The sequence below is a fragment of the Castor canadensis genome, chromosome 11, assembly GCF_047511655.1.
Source record: "Castor canadensis chromosome 11, mCasCan1.hap1v2, whole genome shotgun sequence".
NCBI classification, from domain to species: Eukaryota; Metazoa; Chordata; class Mammalia; order Rodentia; family Castoridae; genus Castor; species Castor canadensis.
In genome coordinates, this window is record NC_133396.1 from 115,269,127 (window position 1) to 115,292,934 (window position 23,808).

A 23,808-nucleotide genomic window follows, 5' to 3' on the forward strand; every position below is an offset into this window, starting at 1 on the left:
AAAATATTTTTTATATACGTATATATGTGTGTGTGTGTACGTATACAAAATATTTTGTTATATATACGACTGAGTAACGTTCAATTATGTATGTGTAATTGAATACATATTCATATATACGTGTATTTATAATTGAATATTATTCAGCCTTAAAATGGAATGAAATTCTGATTCATGCTACAGCATAGATCAACTTTGAAAATATTATGTTAGTGAAATAAGCCAGGTACAAAAAGACAAATATTGTCTGGTTTTTATGAGTTGTCTAGAATAAGCAAATTCATAGAGACAGAGAAGAGAAGAGTGCTTGCCAGGGGCTAAGGGGGAAAGGGAAATGGAACGTTGTTAAATAAGTGTTTAGTTTCTGTTTGGAGTATTGGGAACTTTCTGGAAATAGTGGGTTGATGGTTGCACAACATTGTTACTGTACTTAACATCACTGAACTGTACCCTTTAAAATAAATGTCAATTAATGTGAGTCAACTCCCTGTATAGCTATCCTTATCTCAACCAGCAAAAACACTTGTTCCTTCCTATTATTGCTTATACTCTCTCTTCAACAAAATTAGATAAGGGCAAAATAGTTTCTGCTGGGTATTGAGGGGGTGGGGGGATAGGGAGGGGGCGGAGTGGGTGGTAAGGGAGGGGGTGGGGCAGGGGGGAGAAATGACCCAAGCCTTGTATGCACATATGAATAATAAAACAATAAAAAAATAAATAAAATAAAATAAATGTCAAGTTATACACATTTTACCAAATTCTAAAGATACCAAAAAAATGAAATTATTTCTTACATAAAAGCCTACACATAGATGACATTTAATACTAAAATTAGTAAGCCTCAGAAAATTGCTTTTATAGAACAATCCACAAAACAATCAATGAAACCTGAAGTACCATTAGAAACCAGCCTTCCTTCCACGGTAGTATGCATCAAACATTTGCCCTAGTCACGAGTGACTAAATTGCTTTCTGTCAAGGTTTACTTACCAAGGTAAGCCTTGTTGCACCAATACCGTCAGTGGGAATAGTGTGCTACATCACTAGCTAACCAGGTTAAAAAGAAACTGAGTCATTTGTCTAGAGCCCATAGATCCACAGCTGATCTGTGGGCTTATCTTTGAGGAGGACAGGCTATGGTAGGCTGAGCTCTCATAAGCAAGTGTTTAAAGGCACTTCTGTCTCTGGCCCTGCCTTCTCCATACCAATTCCAGGTAGCTCTCAGAGCCAGGTGAGAAGAGGGTGGTGCTTCTAGGAGAGGGTACATGGAGATGTGCTGGGGAGGGCTGGGACTGCCCCTCTTACAACTCCATTCACTGCCAAGAAACCTTTGCTCTTTATCCCCCCATGCTTTCGAAACAAAAAATCAGGAACATAATATTTTTATAGTTATGACTACTATTTTTGATATTACTAATAATAAACAGCTGACATTCATGGTACTTTCAAGGTCGCAAACCCTGTCATAAGTAAATACCTATAAAATTCTGTACCACAACTATCTGCTTTTGGAATGAGGCTCGATGAGTAAAGAACTTGTCTTGAGATAATCTTACCAGCCATTTGTACAGCCGGGATTTACCTGTTGAGTTTGACTCCAGGTATTTAACTGTTAAGTGCCATTTATATACCAGACCACAAAAATAAGGCAAGAGCATATCCCAACTGTTTTATTTTTAAGTCCTTTTGGAATTTGAACTATAGCCCTTTATAGTCTCCATCTATTAAGATTCCTGTGTTTCTTTAGTTTCTCCCAAATCTTTTGGTGTTCATTCCTGGTTTATTGCTCCAGCTGAATGAACACCACTCTAAATAGATAGATAAATATGGGTAGATACCTGCAGGTTAGGATTAGGAGTTTCACTTGGAACTTGACCCTTCCCAGATTCAGGATCATTATTAGAATGAGCCAATCTGTCCAAACCTAATCAAAGTCCTCTTTCTACCGATTTAAATACCTAGACATTGTTGGTATTCCTTTCACCTTTATTTATAGAACAAATAGAAGGTTTTATATTACTATATTTAGAGATGCCATCTGGTAGGCAAACCATTGAACAAAAATGTTTTGTTCCTTTCATGTAACTGTAATACTTTGAAATGTAATTAAGTTTCAGGATAGCTGTTTGCTTCTTATATGGTAGAACTTTGCCCTATTCAATTTGGGGGTAAATTATCCCTGGGATATTTTTATTGCTATATTGTTTTATTCTTTGTGTATCTTCTAATTTTTTCTTGTTCCTACTCATTTGCTTTCAGCCAATCCATATTCCTTTACTGATGCACTCCCTTTTGGTAACTTCAGTTCTAAACTGAAAAAAAAAAAAACCCAAGTAAATAAAACAAAATAAAGCAAGATAAAAGCCTCCCATTTTTCAAGGTTTCAACATCTTTTGGGATCTAAAGACACAAATGACAAAGTCAGAGTTTAGAATGCTATTCTCCTTGTGTTTAGAAATTCTTTAGGGTACACTTGTTGGCTTTTTAAAAATGTGACAATTTAACCATTTGGAGCAGGATATTTGGGGTTTTCAAATAATAAAAGTTACCTGAAATTTCACTAGTCATGTAGACATTGCAGTTAATTTATTTGCCTTTTTTCTTTCTTCAGCATCACATTGTGTCCTCTGCTACATTATTCAAAGGGACAGAGAAACAACACACATACATAATAAATACATATGTATTGTATAAAATGTCTCAAATTATAAATTGACACAGCAACTTCCTTTTATATTTTCCTTATCCATTTATGAAAGAAACCATAAAAGACTTAAAGGTCCTGAATTCTTATAAATTAAACATTTTAAAAATGAGACTATGAACTTTAATAAACCATCATCTTAGTTCCAGGGACTTTAAGATTTCAAGGTTAAGTCCTTCTAGATATAGATGTGGGGAGTGTGTCTACTTTACCTCACTACTCCTGCTAGCTTAGCTGTGCATGGTCCAATCCTTTTTTAAAGCAGATGTGTCCCCTGGGACATTGTGAGATAGGCTGAGGTAGCATTGGCAGTGGGGCTAGAGAGCACATGAGTTGCTCTGTTGGATTATTAACACTCAAAGTGATCCACACCCAGTTTAGTGGAAGTTCCTCTCCTGGTTACAAACTGGATATTGGATATCTGGGCTTCTGAAAGATGCTCTCTGCACCTCTGCATGCCTCTTCCCCTCCCTAGGAAAGAAGTCATCTCTCATTTGAGCACCTCCTATGGCCAGTTCTCAAATGTCCAAGTTACCCTCTGAAAATACTTCCTATTCAACTTCCTCTAAGTCTACCTACAAGTCTCAGTAATCTGTTCACTGATCTTATTTACCTATGTATTCTAGAAGTTATTATTTTGCTCTTCAATAATAGATCTTGATGGCTTTTTTTCCCCAAATCCAGAACAAGCATTAGTAGCAACTCCTAAACAGGGCTGTTCACTTGAGGACAGGAAACACTCCATCTTTAAGCTTTCTCTGAGATGAGGGGAAGTCATTGCATTCCATACATCTAATACAAAGATGAGAAAGAAGAATAAAAAGGGTAATTACCTTATCAATACAGTCTGAAAACGATATTCTGTCATATCCATTTAAGTGAAAACACTATATATACATATATATACGAATATTGAAATATTGCAATAATAGTAAAGAGGTTCTATTCTTTTTCCAGGATGACAAGCTATGTGCTATTAGGCCAGTTGGTTTCATTGGATGTGTTTCTCTAACTGTAAAATAAGTGTATAGGGCTTCAGGTTCTATGACTGTAGGATCATGAAAGAATTTAAATATGCAACTTTCCCTGCTTGTTTCTAAAAGTGAACAAACAAACAAAAAATTACGTTGGGCATGATGGCTCATGTCTGTAATCCTAGCCACTTGGGAGGCAGAGAGCAGAAGGATCGTGGTTGGAGGCTAGTCTAGGCAAAAAGTTCACAGGGTCCCATCTCAACCAAGAGCTGGATGCTGTGGTGCACACATGTCATCCCAAGTAAGCAGGGAAGCACAAATAGAATATCATGGTACAGGTCAGCCCCAGCATAAAATGCAACCCCACCTCAAAATAACCAACACAAAAAGGGCTGCTGGAATGGCTCAAGAGGCAGAGTGCCTGCCTAGCTAGGAGAAAACTCTGAGTTCAACCCCCAGCACTACAAAAAAAAAATAAATACATAAAATAAAAAGTTAAAAGGGACCATTTTTTTAATTATTGTACTGGGGGTACATTGTGATATTTAGAAAAGTTCTTATGATATATTGTACTTCAATTCACTACCTCCATCATTCTCCTTTATCTCCCCACCCCCATTCCTGGAATAGTTTTAACAGCTTTCATTATTACATTTATGTACATAATATTGGCACCATATTTACCCTCCTATGCCATCTCTCCACATCTTCTCCCCTCCCACTGGTACCAACCCTCCAGATAGGACCTATTCTGCCCTCCTGTTCTCTGTTTTTGCTTAAAAAAAAAAAGAAGACAGTTTTGTTTGTTTAAGATAGCTGTACAGGGTGTTTTATTGTGACATTTCCATGCATATGTCTATTGGAACTCAAATTGATTCATCTCCCTATTTTTTTTACTTTCTACCCTAGTCCCATACTTAACGGTGATTTCAGCAGATTTAAAAATTCTACATTCATAAGTACATCAGAACTTAAAGAATACCTTCTTTAAAGAACACCTTCTTTAACTTCCTTCTTTTACTCTCCCTCTTATATGTGACCTCCCCTTAGTGTGACCTGTTTTTCATAATATTGCTGTATTTGTATTAGGGTTATATTCCACATATGAGAGAAAACAGGCAGTCTCTGGCTTTCTAAACCTGGCTAACTTCACTTAAGGTGATGTTCTCCAGTTCCATCCATTTACCTAAAATGACAAAATTTCATTCTTCTTTATGGTTGAATAAAATTCTGTTGTATCTAAATAACACATTTCATCAATAGTGGGGCATCTTGGCTGTTTCCATAACTTGGCTATTGTGAATAGTGCTGCAATAAACATGGGTGTGCAGGTGCCTTGTTGTAACCTGACTTACATTCCTTCAGATATATCCCTAGGAGTGGTATTGCCGGATCATATGACAGTTCTATTTTTAGTTTTTTTGAGGAATCCCAATACTGTTTTCCATATTAGTTGCACTAATTTACATTCCCACTGAAAAAAGTACCTTTTTAAATGATAGAAAAACATGAAGTCAGACTTTGCAAAACTAAAAGTGCCATTAATGTTGAAGTGGATTCTTTTCAGGATGTATATGTTCCATGCCTGTATGTGTAGAATATTTATGTAAAGATACGATATTGGATTTCTTGCTGGCATAATTTTATATTAAAACCATAAAGAAGCTTTAAAAAATTCTCCTTAATTCATATTCTTAGGGCAAACTAATATCATTCCTTTTCTTACAAAATGATGCAGAATGTCAGTCTTTAAGAACAGATATTCTTTGTGTAGATTAAAAATGGGTGCATTTATATACCAAACAGAATTGAAAATAGGGTTACAAAGAGATATTTGCACACTTATATGCAGCATCATAGCATACTATTCACAATAATCAAGAGGTGTGTTAGTCAGATTTTTGTCACTAGGACAAAATACCTACATAGACAGGTGCAGTGACCTATGTCTATAATCCCAGCTACTCATGTGGTACAGATCAAGAGGATCTCAGTTCAGGGAAATAGTTAACGAGACCCCATCTCAACAAGTATGGTGGTTGGCACCTGTGATCCCAGGTATGCTGGAGGCATAAGTATGAGGATCGTGGTCTGAGACTGGCCAGGACAAAAAGTACAAAACCCTATCTGAAAAGTAATCCAAAGCAAAAAGGGCTGGCTCAAGTTGTATAGCATTTACCTAACAAGTGTGATGCCCTGAGTTTAAACCTAGGACAACTAAAACAAAACAAAACCTACGTAAACCACTTAAGGCCATGAAGGAGTTACCTTGGCTCACAGTTTCAGAGGTCTCAGTCATGGTCATTTGGTTCTGTGTTTCTGGGCCTATAACAAGACAGTACATCCTGGCAGCAGGAACAGGTGGTAGAGACTAATCACCTCATGCAGCCAGGAAGCAGAGAGACACAGGAAGGGGCTAGGGACAAGTTACTCCCCAGCATCACCCTCACTGGCTACTTCTTCTAGGTAGGTCCCCACCTCCTAAAATTTCCAGCCTCTCCCAAAATAGCTTCACCAGCTGGGGACCAAGCCTTCAATACACAAGCCTTTGGGGAAGAGGGGAGCACTTCCTATCCAAACCATATCAAGGTGGAACCAATGGGAATGTCCATGGACAAATGGATAGACAAAAATAATAATGAAATATTACTCAACCTTAAAAAGGAAGGCAATTTTGTCACATACTACAGTGTGGATGAATTGAAGGTATTATGCTAAATGAAATAATCCAGTTGCAGAAAAGGCAAATACTGTGTAAAGTAGCAAATACTCTGTGAAATAGTAAAGTTCATAGGAAGGTAGGAAGATGGTGGTTACCAGGGTGATTCTTATATGTACAAGAGTAGAAACAAGAAGCATAAGAAGACCTTTTCATAGGAACGCCTCTCATTTCAAGTAAGTGTAATTTACATCCAAAAGTCTAAATTTATATGATTAGCTAGAGTAATTTATATTTTAATGAGTGTCTTTTTCTGTACCTTCTTTCAAGAAAGTAGGAGGGGTATTTTTTTGTTTTGTTTTTTTATCTTCATTTTGCCAGTGCCTAGATTATTTAAAAACTCTTCACAGATTTTCTTTTTTTTTTTTTTTTCAAAAGTATCCAAGTTCTAGCTGGGCGTGGTGGCTCATGCCTGTAAAGGTAGTTACTTGGGAGGCTGAGATTGGGAAAATGAAGGTTCTAGGCCAGCCAGGCAAAAGTTCGTGAGCCCTTCTTGCCTTACTGAACACCAATTTATCAGAAGTGTGACACTATCTGATATACCCCTTCACTTGTATTCATTCTAACCTCAGCCAGCAGTAGATCTTCCTTCTTCCCTCCTCTTCCTATCTCCTGGTCCTTCAAATCCGGGTCTAAGTTCTCTTCCTTTGATCATTCCACTTTTCCCTGCTCGTACAGTGAGTACAGCAACCATTAACATAGCATTTATAGATTTGACTGGTTTTCTATCTTGCCCTCCTCATTCCACACTGCACACTATGAGCCTAACAAGAAATCAAATCAACAAAAATGAAATGGTTGCATGCAGTGTTAGGCCAACTGTTGAAAGTAAGCTGTAGATACGTGGTTGGTGTGCTTGGGTATGGTGTAAAAGGGAATTTTTGCTCAATTCTTATTTTTTCCATTAGTTTATGGTTCTTATTCATACACCATTTAACAGCATGAATGTTTTGAGAAATGCATCTTGGGGTGATTTTGTCATTGTGTGGCCATGATAGGGTGTATTTACACAAACTAAGATCACTACCGCATCTGTTACTAGGTGATGTAATCTTATTAGACCACCATAAGTAGTCTAATGATCTAATCTTATGGAACCACCATAAGTAGTGGATCAAAATGTCATTTTGTGTGACTATACATGGTCATCATAGGAGGTATAATACATAAAGAAAGAACATTTGAAAATACCATTAACTACAGCTGTTTCAATAGAAAAAGTACAAGAGACATACAATTTACTCATTAATTTTTTTCTTTTAAAAACACACTAAACACCAATATTTAGAACCTTAGCAACAACCTCAACTGTTTCTTTAATTTGCACCAATGATGGTTTTTGAAAAACTGTTTATCCAGTATTTTCTTTCTTTTTTTGAACATTATTTATATTCTTCATATTAGAATTAAGATATAAATGGAAAAACATAAATATTTTAATTATGAAGACAAGTAGGTTGACTCTAATAAAAAATAATGATTCATGTCTTGCTTGTCAGTGAGAAATGCCACTTATGAAATAGGCTGACACTTGCAGCTAATAATAACATAATTTCAAGAAAGTTGGAAGAACTGCATATCTTCATTTGCAAGAATGTGAATCATTTTTTTCTTAATAGAAAATTCAAATCGCATCAATGGTCATCTTTAGCTGAAAACAGTTTCATAGCTTATTTTACCTGGATTATGTGTAAACATCAAAAGTACTTGCCATGAATTAATGTAGACTATAAGGTTGCATCTTCTTTTCTACAGGTCTTAGATACATAATTTAAAATCTAAAAAATTAAAGCGTTAAGGGGTAAATTATAGTCAGCTTTCATTAATTTAGTTATTTCTTCTTTAAAAAAAAAAAAAAGAAAGTTCACATATGCTGTGTAGATTTGAAACTTCCCTTCCTTACAGGAAAGTATTCAATCTTTGTCTGTGTTTAACAGATGATTAACAAAAAAAAGTATTTCTCATGATTATTAAAATAATCATTTATATTAAGAATTCTCTTATTCCTCTTGTCAGGATAATTCTGTTCATCGCATGGTTAACATCTGGAAGTCACTCGAAGTAATAACTACCACCAATTTGCTGCTTTTTCTAAGGAGATGTTCTAGACTGGAAGCAGGGAAGACAAATCCATATCTCCTATAACATACAAAGACTAAAAATCTCATTATTGCCTTGAAGTCATGCATTAAACCAGTAAAAAAGATTTAACTGTCAATAAATATGCTCTTTGTCTTAAAACAAACTTCCAGAAAACATTAAAATGCATGGCAAATGAAATCTCTTGATTATTTCAGTTCACACAGGACTTGACTTTCCTGTTGATCCATGACCCTGGCCATAAACACAAGATGCATGCATTCTTTCCCTACAATCTGGGCTTTGTGTAAAGCATAGCGCTTCTTCCACATCATCAAGCAGACTTGTTCATTTCTGAGTACAGAAAAAAGAAAAAAGCAGAGTGTGAATAAAAAGCGAGGCATACTCTTTCCACACAGTAGTTATCATTCCCTTAGTGTGTCCCACAGATCTCTCTGGCATTTTCAGTAGGGTCAACACTTCTTCAGGGATATCTTTAAAATAGATTTGGCAATGGTGACCTGTCTTCATTTTGTTCCTGTGACTATTTATATAAACTCTATAGCATATAAAAGATCCCTATGAATGAGAAATAAAAGGGGGGTGGTGACAAATACAGTAGCCACTACAGAAATCAGTATGGAAATTCCTCAAAAACTAAAAGTAGAAAACTAAAAATCAACTATCATCTGATTCAGCTATACCATTCCTGGATATGCGCCAGGAGAGGGTATACCTGAAGGAACCAAAGTCAGCTTGCAATAGAGATACCTGCACACCCATGTTTACCACAGCACTACTTATAATAGGTGTTTATGAAAAGATGAGTGAAAACATGGTACTATACACTCTGAAGTATTATTCAGCCATAAAGAAGAATGAAATCATGCCATTTGCAAGAAAATGGATGTAATTGGAGATACCATGTTAAGTGAAGAAACCGCAACAAGGATGACAAACATCACGTTTCCTGTCACATGCAGGATCTAGGAAGAAAAAAAGACATGAAAAGAGAAGGAAACTGTTGGGGAAGAGGAAGGAGGCCAATGGGAGGGCAGTAGAGGCATAAGAGAAGGAAATAGATGTGGTGAATATTATCAAAGAACCTTAGACATGTGTATGAAAATAACACAATGAAACCAAATCTTTCTCACAGTTAATATGCTCTAACAAAAAAACTGAGAAAAAGAAACTGTTTAAAAAATATTGATCTCTATTGGAAAAAAAAAGATTGTCTTTTACTCAAAGAATTTTACAAAGGTCACTTTTCAGTGTTTTCTTTATGCAATTCTACATTTAAAAAGCAGTAACCAGAATTCTGTTTCTTCCCATTATTTCCCAATCTGCACATGATTTAAAATACAACTCAAGTGGTACTTCTCTCTAGTCCAGGCTTTTTGGTTTTCTCAGTTAAGACTTATGGTTTTATCATTATTTTCCAATATATGTTTTATCCTGATGCTATGAGTATTTGAATTTTGAGTATTGGATGAATTCATTAAAAAACTTTATTCAACCAAATCATATAGAATGTCTATTATTATAATGCATTGTGCATTGTGAATTAAGGCACACACTGTTGTTGAGTCAAAGGCAATACTTTGGTTGTGTCCTTAAAGACTTTACATTTAGTAGGGGTACAAGTGGTATACATATTCATAGTATAATATAAAGAATAACTGCTAAAAGAAGGTTGTAGGTAATCTTTATAGATTTATATAATACAATTTTCTAGCTATGGAAAATCAGGAAAGGCATATGTAAAATAGATAATAAAAATTCTATATTTGGGGGATTTTTTGATGGTACTTGGGTTTGAGCTCAGGGCCTTGTACTTGCTAGATAAGCACTCTACTACTTGAGCCACATCTTCAGCCCTTTTTTTTTTTAGGTTATTTTTCAGACAAGTTCTCATGTTTTTGTCCAGGCCAGCCTCAGACCACAATCCTCCTACCTCTACCTCCCATGTAGCTTGGATTATAGTCTTAAGACAGTGGTCTGACTTGCTTGTTGAAAAGAGCTATCACCAACTTTTTCCTGGGATGGCCTCAAATCATGATCCTCTCAATCCCTGCCTCTCTTGTAGCTGGCATTAGGCATGAACAACCATGCCCAGGTACATTTCTCTAAATAATGCATTGGAATTTTCATATGTTGGAGTCTAATCACACTCAGAAGACTTGGGGTAGACATTGAGCACCTCCTGTCTTTCCTCTGAAGTCCGTTGTTTCTCTTGGGGAAAGAATGTACCCCAGTAATGTGTCCTTTTCTCTCTCTTTTCTTGCTTACTTTGTTCTGGCTCTATCGAATTTATTTCATACCTCTGAAAAGGAAATTTATTCCCTAATAAATTTGATATCTCTTGCTATAATATCATAGTTCTCTAGGATTTATTAGGCATATGTAACTTGAATATGGTAAACTTTCATAGATGTTTGCTGATTGAATGCTGAATGATTGACTAGTGAGTGATTGAATGAGTGAGTGAGGGACTATCAGGAAATAAACTAACCCAAGAAAAACAGCTGGGGGCTTGATTATATTATTTCATGTAAAGTATACCAGAGCTCTTAGAACCCTATTCTTTGAACCCTATTATTATAGTTATTCAATAAATATTTGTTAAACATGATGTTCCTCAAAAGCCTCAAGTTATACACTTGTGATCCAGTATTTATATTTTTAGGGAAAGCTCAGTTGCCTTGTAAAAGGGATAATCCTTCTTTGCCACTGGATAAATAGATCATTATGCAGTGTTTCCAACAGCTTTTCTAGAAATGACCCCTTTGAGGATCAAAAAGGAACCAAAAGTGATTAGATTTTACAAATGGTATGCCACTTTTTATTACATATAGTATTCAATAAAAAGAAAATCCCGTAGACAATTCTGTTTGTTCCATGGGTCTAATGCCATAGTTTTGTCCTTATAGTGTCTACATTTGGCAGTTGTTTGTCAAAAATGGGGTGGGGTTTAGGAATATTCTTTCTGTCAGTTTATGTGATGCCATAAAGCAGCATTTTTCATTTTTCAACACTTATTAGCTCAGCTCCCCAGCTGCGTAGCACCACGCCCTGGTGTGAAATTGAGAGGGAGAATTCTGACAAGTTTATATTGGCTTAAATTTATAGCTTTTCTTTTGGGTGGGGGAAGGGTTTCTTTTTCCTTTCAGAAAAGGACATTGTGATTTTATGTTTCACAATCTTTACACATGGGCATGATTATTAGTGTATTGTATTTGACTCTTGTAGATAAATATTAACAGCTATGCAATTAGAAAATAAAGTAGGGAGATAATTAATTACTGAATGACTTACTGACGCAGTTGCTTTTATGTCCTGAAAAATGGATAGCAGAAGAATTTGCATGAACAATATGTTCAAAGGAGTGAGCCAAGAGAAAAATACGAGCTCAAACTCCATTTAGATAGATTTTTGACATCTATTTTTACACAGTTTAATTGACTGAAAACTTTACTTCCTTAATTTCCTGAAGAGTGATTTCAAAAGTCAAAATTAAATTGATTACAGAGAAGGTTTGATGTGCCCAGTGAGAAATGGGTTAAACAATTCCTGTAGTATGATGTAGAATATTGTAGTGAAATGATTGACAAGCTAAAAATTTTAAGATAAACAAATTTAATCTTGGATTATTTTCTGCTCTCACAACACAAAAACATGGCAAAAATGGGGGATATTCCTTTCCATTCATTTAAAAAAAATTTTGGGGAGTACCGCTGTTTAAATTCATGCTTTGCATTTGCTAGACAGGTATTGTACCAACTGAGTCACATCCCCCAAACATTTTTGCTCTGTTTGTTTTTCAGTAGGGTCTTGCATTTTTGCCTGAGCCAACCTGTACTGTGATCCTCCTATGTATGCCTCACAAATAGCTAGGCTGACAGGTATCCCAGGTATCGATTCAGATGGTTGTCTTGCTAACTTTTTTCCCAGGATGGCCTCAGGATCTCTGCCTCCTGAGTAGCTAAACTTATAGTCATGAGCCACTGTGCCCAGTCAAACAAGGAATAGATTCTTAAAGCATTTTGCAGATTTATCTTTAGTGAACTCAGTACAAGTGAACTCAGATAGAGCTTCTTGTATTTATGTTGTTTCAAAGGCTTATAGATCAACACAAAATCAGGTTTTGTCTCTTACTAAGTAATGCTTTATGTTGGAAGGTAGAGTGGAAGAAGATGCTTCATAAATCCTAAGCAAGGCTTGAATTACTCCCAGCCACAGTGGAAAGAGAGATCCATAGGTCAAGACTTGTATAAAACCCAGGATGGCACTGACATTGAATAAATATATCTGTATACTGTCAAAATAAGCTGGAAACAGTCTTAATTGACCTGATGACTTTGTTTACACATGTAAAATGCAAAGTAGCAATTGAGAATCTTCTCAAATAAACTTCGATTGGGGAATTCTTTTAATCCCTATAATCACGCTTTTAGTAGAGATAGAAAGCCAAGACACTGGGCATTTTAGTAGACATAGTTTTAAAGCAACAATATTAATTTTAATGCCAAGTGAAAAGACTACTCTTTAGAAATAAATGGGGCATCTTTATAGAGCTGATGGAAACCCAAATTTTATCTTTTACTCATGGCTGTGAGGAGCAAGGTGAATGAGGTTAGTAGTATGTGACTCTGACAGGCTCAGACTTATTTTTGGGCAGAGTAGCTGAATCTATAGAGATCAAGAAAGGGTTTCACAGACGGCAGCTGACACTTTGTGTAATCGAAGAAAATAGGGACCATCTCTCAAATGAAAACCATGTGCGCCAAAGTTGTACACCAGTCATCTTAACCAGCCTTCGAGTCTGGCCCCTTTCTAAACTTGGGAAGATAAAAAAGGCTAGGGTTTAGAAACTTCTACCAGATCACATTTAAAAAAAAAAACCCACAAGAGTGATCTGTTTGTGTATCTAACAAACTAGCTCTGGTGATATAGAAATACCTTTAAGGACAATATACATATGGATTGCTAGAGGCTGTACTGAGAGACTCATTAGAAATCTTTGTCAATAGACTAGAGGGGATGGAAGGGAAGGATGACCAGAAAAATTGAGTCAGGTAGGATTTGTTTCACAATTGCACTTGGAGGTGAGGTTGAGGAAACAGTGGAAAATGATGGTTTCAAAGTATACTGGTGGAGCCATTAGCAAAAATGAAGAATACAGAGGAAGATGAGTGTGTTAAGATAATAAGTGCAAATTTGGTGGCCATGGGAATTGAGTGAAAGCTGGAAAATTGGAAATGGAAGTTAATTTGGGGAGTCTATATATACAAATTAGATAAAATAACAGTAATCGAAGAAATCTTTTTTAGGAAAACTAATAGGAGAAAAATAGAAAACACAGGAATAATTTTTTAAAGACCCATATTGAAAGTATAGGACAAGGAAATCAGTAAAAGCCTCCCAGGAGGAGGGGAGAAAGACTAAAGGGGATGTCATGAAAGCAAATTGACAATTGCTTACGATGTGTCTCAGTAAGTGGAAGATGCCATGCCTGGAAGTGGAACCATTGAACCTGGCAGGCAGAAGGCAGGAGACCAGTCAAGCTTTAGTACAGTAGGACTTGGAGTCAGGCTACAGTGGCTCTAGTAAGGAATCTAGAGTGAGGGTGTATACACAGCACATGTATACTGTTCCTTAACATGGCTTACTTACAAAGTCCAGGAAGAGACAAGGCTGGAGAGAAAACAGGTACTTAAAAATAGGATCTGAACATATATACAGACAGTAGAATCTAAGGTATAAGAAGAAAAAGAACAATGACAGGCAAGAACTGAAAGAAGATGAAACAGGATGTGATGGAGAAGCTTGGAGATCAGGAGCACCTTCCTCTCAGACTAGAAAGGGAGAAGTGGAAGCCTGTGTGGTGATGCACACCTGCAATCTCAGCACTCAGGAAGTGAGGTGGGGAGATTGTGAGTTTGAGTGCATCTACATAACTAGACCCTGGCTCAAAAAGAAGAAGGTAAAATAAAAGGGGAAGGGTGGTAGGGTGGATAAAAAAATAGTCACTTAGCAAAAAAGGTCATTGTAGAGTACAATGCTAATTATAGAGTACAATGACCTTTTGCTAAGGATGAAAAAATGGGAAGAAAAGCTAGGAATTTAAGGAAATCTATTGAGGCTTAATTAAAGGAAAAAGAAACTGAGAAAGAATAGGAGTTGCTAATTAATCACAAATGCAAACAGAAAATTTAAAGACACTAATCGACCTTGTCATCATATTCATAGTGAAAAAAAGAAGCAAGAAATAACTTAATGATTTATAACTGGCAATAGCAAAACTGAAGTTCAAGGTGGAGTGAGGCCATTGATCATGTCAGTGATACCTACATAGGGAAAGATGGAAGCCAAGAAAAGGCAATTTCACTGGAAAAATAATGAGATGAAGTCTGTAGGTGTCCAAAGTGGGAATGAGAGAATAAGAGACACAGAGGACAGAAAGTTACTTATGAAGAAGGACAATGAGCATCAGAGTTGGAATATAATTGGGTATTGCAGCAGTGTGAGAAGGCTCCCAGGCAAATGGGCTGAGCTGGATCGAATGACGGAGAAGGAGCATGCTCTGTGGTCAAAGCCAAAGAAGACTTGGAGACAGGCTGGGTAAGTGTTCACAAAACCCAGAGAACAGGGAAGTTCTGTTACAACAGAGGTAGTGTGAATGCTGATCTGTCTAGAACCATAACTGTGTGGCTGCAGCTTAGAAGAAATGAGTAGATAGATGGCACTAATTGCAGAGGGTTTGAAACCCCATTGTGGGATGAGAGCTTTTACTTAGTGGAAAATTGGGAGCTATAACAAAGTATTAAGCAGGGGAATGCCATGAAGTGAGAGATATTTTTGACACATATACCTAAACAGAGATCCTGGAAAGGGTTGTAGAGAGTAGACACCAAAGGGACTCAGAAAACAGGTGACCGGAGGTCTCATCTTCAGAGCAGGGATGTGAATAGAGACAGCTTTAGTTCAGCGATGACAAGATTTAATGACAAATTAGATATAGAAAAAACATAGAAGAAAGAGTTAAAGTTACTTTAATGACAGTAGGAAAAATCCTTCTGAGGACTGTGAAGAAACTAGAAAAGAGGGAGTGGGTAGTGATGGGGAGAGGCAGCCAAGGATATAGTGGATCCACTCTGATGCTTCTTGTTTTTGCTAACAAAAATAAAATAAATTTCTTAGGAAATCACAGGATGTCAAAAGCACACAAACAAAGTTATTATCATGTTTTCTTTTATTAAAACTGACATGCAACACAGCCATACACTTTTGAGAGACTATCAGTAGCAGACATCAATCTGGCATGAAAAAGTGGTTTATTTAGTCATTTGGAGCAAGGGATTTTGGTGAACAGGCTCTGTTAATGATGGCTGTGTTCCAATTAAAAAACCTTTAAGAGAGGATAATATGAAAAAGACCATTTAATCACACCTTGATTTTTTTTAGTCACAGCTGCATATGGGTAGTAGGTACCATGCTGGGAACACTACCTTTGATTGCAAAGCATAAAATTTTTACAGGTTCTTTTTTTTCCTAGTAAGTTAAAATTTGGGTTCTTTTCTATGTTGAATTTGGGTAATAATCCAGGAGAAAATGTTCAGAAGTACATAAAAGAACCCAGTTAAAATATTTTCTAAAAAATCATTTTTGATGAATTCTAGTTACTTAGGTTATGGAAAAATGTAGATTAATGAATATTTTGAATGAAATTTACTGTGTAATAGGTTTAAAACTGGGCCAGATAGATCAGTAGTGACTAAGAGTAATGAAAATAGTTCTTAAAATGGTTGTTTCATGGCAGAAACATGACAGTCTTATATTTTTGAAATTAATCTTTCAAAAATATTTCCTTTAACTTTGTTTTTTATAGAAATAGACTATGTCTTTTAAGAACATGTTGTTTTATAATTATATGGAAGTGTGCTACACAGGGATAAAGGCTCTTGCTCTAAATAGGTTTGCTCTAATTATCAGACCATTGAGTCAAAAGTGAGAATAAATGTTGTTGCCAATCATGGCCTGCATTTTCCCCATGTAGAGTGTAATTTACCATTTTTTTTACTTCAGTTATATCTTTAGATCTGATTCTTCAGAGAATTTTAAAGTCACTGAAACACCATTTTTCATTCTTTATGGAATAAGCAGTAGCAACAGTGTTTAGTTTCCTAAGGCTACCTTAAGAAATTATTATATAACAGAGTGACTTAAAAAGATAAAAATTTATTCTTTCACAGTTTCAGAGGCCAAAGAATCTGAAAACAAAGTGTTGGCAAGGCTATCTTGCATCCTAAGGTAGATTTGTGTGTGTGTGTGTGTGTGTGTGTGTGTGTGTGTGTGTGTGTGTGTGTATGGGGAAAGTAATACAATACAAGTGGTAATAATAATATCTCAGACTTTCTTTATATGATATTTTGAAAACTGCCAGCCTGAACAGCTGTAGAGAGGAGGGACTACGGGAGTGACTGGGCAAAAATGTGAAGGCCTCAGGATATAACACAGGTTGTGGTCTGGCAAGGGAGCTGTCCCTCAGGCTTTGCATGCATGGTCCATGGAGCATTTACTGGACAGACTCACAGTAAGGTCGTTGCATATGTCTCAAATGTCACCTGATTTTTCCTTAAAAGAGAAGTCAGTAAGAATTCATCCTGATAACTTAACCTGGACCAAAAAGGGAATAAACTGAGTGTGGGTCTGGAAGCAAATAAGCTTGTCATTCAGCTGCTGTCATTCATTCATTAACAAAATAAATGCGACTCGCTCCTCATTCTTTTATAATACACATTTTCTCCTTGAGTCTTACACATCCCAGTGAAGTAGCCAGGTGAATTGGAATTTGGACACTTATAAGAAAACATGGCTCATCAGTGAGTTTAGTAAGTATTTTGTTTGGTTCTAGGCTCTGGCTATGAAATCCTCAAACCAGATATAGAGAGAAGGCTTTGCTGACTACTGGTCCAGTGGCCTCTGATTATGTCATATATCTTATGCAGCAGTGGCTGTGAAGTGGGCCTCTGGGTTTGGATTGGTTTTTCCATATATTTCTCTAAGCTTCAGATATTTCAATAGGTTGGGGATAACAATAATAACTACTTCATGGGCTTGTGGGAAAGATGAAATAATTTCATATAAGTAAGGAATTTAGAAGAGTGCCTGGCACATAGCAGGTGTTCCACAATATTCAATTATTATTGCTGTTTTACACACAGTACTTTGGTTCAACAAGAGTGTGTATGAGCCTTAACTTCACTCAGGGAGGTGACTATTATTGTAAATACTAGCATATTTGTACAGTACTTACAATTTGTAATCATCTTCATATAATCCTTTTAAAACCTCTTAAATTTAATCAATACAGTGAGACATTAGAAAACTAGAGTTAGAGAAATTAAGTGATTTGTTTAGGTATCCAAAGTAGAAGAATTGTGGACTCAAATCTAAGTTTTCTGTCTTATAGTCCATGCTTTATATATTAAGGGAGAGGGAAAAACACTGATGGATGTATAGTAACTGTATTCCAAGCTTTCGTGATATGAAAAATTAAACTAAGGAATATCCTGTGCTATGGAAAATATACAGATGTGGAATACAGAAAAAGTGCATTTTTACTTCTTCTCTGCCATTAGAGCTGGAAAATGATGTTCATGTTTTGCAAAGTCAACTGACTATCAATGAGAAAGAGCCCCTCTCAAGTCCACCTGCTGTGTTTCACGTGGTAGAGCTCTGAGATGTAACAGGCAAATACTTCCTTTACTTGCTGAGCTTGTATTTTCTGGATGTCTGAAGAGTCTGGCTCATGGAGCAAATGTGTTTGTATAATATGCTGGTTGCCATGTGTTTGGGAGGTGTTCCCATATGCTGTTGTTGATGCAACAGGGAAGGGGCTTTTAAATGTTGATACTATGAAAATGTAATGTGATTGGATTTGGACAGGTGCCTGAAACAGACCACCCATTGTATTTATTTTGCTGCCAAACAGGTCAAACAATTTCACTTGAAGGGCTTTGAATTTTCTTGGTAGTGAATAATTCACATTTCATTTTAAATGCATGCTGAGTTGTACTGAAATATGCATCTTGAAAACTACTTTTGGGTGCATATTTTTTCAAAGTTCTTTCTCCTTTTTCAATTCTATTTTGGGATTTACTTTGAAAAAACATCATTCTACGTTGCTGAGGGAAAGAGAACTCTTTTTAGTCTTACCAAGGGAACTTAATCAGTGTTCAATAGCCATCCCTCAGATTGCTTCTCTCTCTGAGTTTGTTCACCATATCTACCTAATGGAATCTGTTTTTTTCCCTTCCTTATTGCCCTACTGGACACTCTCTTCCATCTGCCTTACTCAACAGCACCCCTGGGGGCAGGGAGTGGACTAGCATGGGGCACAGCATACACCAGGCATTCAAAAAATCTTGATGACTTGAAGTGTGACCCATCTCAATAACTTGGGTAAGTCTGGGTCTTTGTTTCTTTCTTAACTGACCTATTACCATGACTACTGAGATCAGAGTTCCTGTTCTGAGATCTCAAGTCTTGTTGAGATCAAGCAGAGCAACAGGAAGCTGCCTCAGAAGGACATGGTAGCTGTTATATCCCTCTTGATAATTAGATGTCACAACTATAGCTATTGTGTTAGTCAGCTTTCCATCAGTGTAAGAAATACCTGAGATAATTAACTTAAAAGAGAAGAGGTTTATCTTGGCTCACGGTTTTGGAGAGTTTGGTCTGTACTTGGTTGGTTGCATTGCTTTGGGCCTGTGGTGTGACAGAACCTTACGTCACAGGTGCATGATAGAACAAAACTGCTCACTTCATTGCCAGTATAAATAAAAAGAGGACGAGAAGGTCCTGGGGTCCCACTATCCCCTTCAAGAGCACACACCCAGTCTCCTAAAATCCTTCATTTAGGCCCCACCTCTTAAAGGTCCCATCACCTCCCAAGGGTATCTGCCTGAAGAACAAATCTACAATGTATGGGAGGAGCTGCTTGCACAGCAGCTATCCTTCCTGATCTGAGAAAAAAGTGAACAGATTTCAGCCTTTCTTACACACAGAAGACTAAAGCATGAAGTTTTGTCAGCCCCTATCCTGTACTATGACCCTTAGTGCCCAGGAAACTGCATTTTTCACCACTGTTACCTCCATGTGAGTGAAAATATCTTGGTCTGGATTGGTGGTATGGCTCAAGTGGTAGACTCCCTGTCTAGCAGGTAATGGAGGTACTGAGTTCAAACCCCCCCCCAGCACTGAAAATCTTGGTCTGGAGTGGGCATTTCCATATTCTTTTCATTTTGATAAATTTCATGTAACCTGGGTCAACATCAAGACATATAAGAAATTTCTTTAACATTCCAGTTGATTCACAGTGAAGAATATATCAACTTATTTTTTCCACAAAATTTTCGTTTAGGCTCTATCCAGAATCTTCAATTCACCTCATAAATCTTTTCCTTTGTCTAAGCTTCGCTAGGACTCTCACAATTCCATTGCCCACACTGAGAACCCCAATTCCCCAAATGACAGCTTGTACTAAGATTTACTAGGGCCACCAACTCAAACAATTGCCATTATTACTGGAGTGTAGAGAGGATAAGAACATCAAGCAATGGCTGTTCAGGAAAAGGCTATCAAATCATATCCTCACAATTGCTTTTAGAAACTTAGAGGTACAGAAACACATCCTGAATTTCTCAAAAGTGTGCCTTTCATATGGGAGGTATGGGGATAGGTAGAAAACCCAAAACATGAAAGCATTTTATGTCCCCACTCCAGAGGAACTAATACAGAAACCTTAAAGTGACAGAGGTCTACACGAGAAAGGGATCAGGAACCAGTGTAAAGATCAGTTAGAGATGAATCAACTTGGGTTGTAACACATTTGTACATGAAAGCAATGCTAAGAATCTCTCTGTATAGCTACCTTTAAGTAGCAAAAATGCTTTGTCTTCCTTATTATGCTTGTGTCTTCTCTTCAACAAAATTAGAGATAAGGACAGAACAGGTTCTGCCTGGAAGTGAGGGGGTGGGGTGGGGAGGGAGAGGGTGGGGATAGGGGCAGGAGGAGAAATGATGTAAACAATGTATGCACATGTGAATAAATGAATTAAAAAAAAACTGTGCCTTTAATGGCAGCATAACAATCTCTTTCTCTCTTGAATTTCCCAGAGCTTTGTTGTTCGCCTTCTTTTCTTATAGGGCAGTTAGACTTATGGTTAAGCATGTGAACTTTGAACCACACTGTGTGGATTTCAACCCAAGTTCTTCAATGTACTAATTGTGTGACCATGCATGAGTGAGTTACCTTTCTTGTGTCTCAGTCTTCTTATCTGTAAAATCCCTAATAAATAGGGATTAATATGAGTATTAAATAAACTAAATGTTTATTATAGCCATTATTAGTGGTTATTTTCAACAGTCCCTAATCCCCCAACACCATCTGTAGAAATTCCCACAAAACTGAAGACTTGAGGATACAGATGGGATTCTAAACAGAATTCAAAAGCAAAGGAAAAGCTTAGGTTTCAAAAATCTCTTGGTGAGCTTACTTATAATATATGAAAGATTTGATAGGTTTGAAATGGGGCTTAATACAATGCATCTAAAACAAGATCCTAAATGAATGAATGATGCAAATGGTCCACAATCACATTTGTAGAAAGCTCCTCTGGATTTTGGTAAATCACCACTTTTTTCCTGCTCATTCATTCGTTCAGTACGTGTTTTTAACATTTGCTGCATGCAAGAAATCATGCTTGAAAATATGGAGGGTCCCAAACGAATTAAATGCTACCTTTGTTCAAAAGAAACTCAAAAAACTTGTAAGGGAGATAAGTCACATACATCTCTTAATTTTGTAAGGAAATGTCAAAAGATAAATGAAAGGCCTTATATACTCTTTTAAATGAGCAGTGATATTAGAGGTCAAAACTGGATCAATCAGATGAACATAAGGTTTCACTCCCTGAACTCACAATGGACACATTCTAGATTATTAGTTTAAGGAAAAACATGATGTTTTAAGAAAATGGACCTTGGATAAACCACAATATCTAAAAAGTTTTCTTTTGAAGAAATACATTGCATATGTGTGTGAAAATGGCATAAGGAAATGCACTGAAAGCTGTGAAATGATAGGGTTTGGGGAGATAGAAAGTACTAGAGGAGGTTATCTGATTAAAGTACAATATATGCACTGATGAAATACCATGACAAAACCCTTTGAATAATTAATATATGCTTTAAAAATGAAGAAGAAGAATGTAAAACAGGTCCTGTTAGGGAGTGGGTAAGCAGAGGAGAGGGTGAGCAGAGTGAATATGGTCAGTAGACGTTAAAAGTGGAACCATGAAACCAGTTGAAATTGTTTTATGAAGGAATAAAGGGAGGACGAGGGAGAATGATGGAGGGTGTGAATCTAATCAAGATACATTGTAAGCACTTATGTAAACGTCACAATTAGATACCCCTGTATAATTAATATATGCTAATAAAATGGTTATAAAAAGCAATGTAGTATATAATTAAGGAAGGTTTAAAAGAAAACTCATCAAATTTGACTATCATTTAGGTTTACTCTTATTTCATCTTTAACAGTCAATCCTTATTTGTTCCCAACTAATAACCATTAAAAACATTTTCTTCCCATGTGCATAAACTATTCTGTCCAACATGAGGAAAACTCTGAGAAGGAAGTATGGCATCAAACACACAGCGCAGACATGTGCAGGAGAATAGGATTGTTTTTGGTGGCTTCATTATTATAAAAATTAAGATGAGTAAGATTTTCCATTTCTTCTACTATTAGACTGCCAGTTCTTCATGAAAGCCTTGTTCACCTGTACAACCTATTCAGTTACAAGTCAATGAGAAAGTGAAGTTACTAGTTTTTTAATGAGCATGTATAAAAAGCAAGACTAGCATTTCTCTGGCAGGACCTTGGGCAGTATCTAATTTAACCTTGAAAACTTGAAGTGGACATTTGAGACCTAACTGATTTGTGCAAGGACAACAGCTGAGTAGTAGCCAGTCCAGGATTCTTTTTGACAGATCAGTGGTCTCTAGGCAATTTTTGATTGCTCGTCTCTATTAGTAAAAGGTGCTTTAAGCCTGTCCTTCCAATGTATGTGTATTTACATGTAAAATGCTTGCTTATACCACTGAATTAGTGTATTTATTATACAATATATTTAAAAATGATTTTTAAATAATAAGAAGGTTAAAAAATCCTAAAAATTTCTTCTTCCCCCTACTTTGGAGTAAGAGCCCTCAGAATTTTATTTTAATAGGGCAGAATGATTTTAGTAAATAGGGAAATAAAAAGTCCTTAATGATTACAAGTGATAGGTAATATATTTCCATTCTCAGTGCCTTATTTCCACAACACATTGATCCAGGAATATTTATTAAAGGAGGAGCTCAGGACCCATTTCTGAATAGTTTTCTTTCATTGTAGTTTTTTTTATTCCTCCTAAGTTATTCCATCCTAGTTTGATAAAAGCAAAGATCAGAACATTCATTTATGAAACTCAGAAGGTAGATTTTATGCTCTGGATTGAAAAGTGCATATTTTTCCCTCTAAATACCACACATATCTGTTTCATCTTTCTTTAATTCCTGGGAGAGTTGATGAAAGAGAGCTGTTTTTCCTCCTTAGGAATTTCCTTTGGATTATTCTTATTTCAGTATGCTAATCCTCTGTTTTTAAGTTTCTTCTACAGAAATTACATATACCTCAAAGCCAGAGGACTTTTATTTCTAATTTGCAATGGAAGGAAAGGAATGCTTTTAGACCTCAGCTCTTGTTTCCAAAAGAGTCCTTAGAAGTAACAGGGAAGGCTTGGAGCTTGGTAGTGAAGGAGGTAGCAGAGATGAGTGGGTGCAAAAGTAGGTATTGAGATAAGCTAATTATCTGTTCTAATATTTTACAGAGTGTTAGGGTCTTATAAATACAACCTACAGGGAACTGCCTTCTGATAACCATTGGAGGAATGTCCATGAGGAAGAAGGAGAAACAGAAGGTGTGGCTGCTAATTTAAAAAAAAAAAAAATTTAAGATGTCAGGCATTTTAATGAGAAAAATAAACCCCTTTGAAAGATGAGTTTCAGAGAGTAACTAGCCAGTGTTTATAATGTTAGGACCAAGATTCTTCATTAAGTACTCAGACCAGACACAGATTTTCAGTTTGTGTTTTCTCAAGTTGGCAGAGAAAGAAAATGGGTGGGTTCTTTGCTTTATCAAAGATGCTGAGATTACATAGAAAATTAGGTAATAATTAGCTTGTGAAAAATAGCCTTAATTTGCTATGTGTTCACTTAGA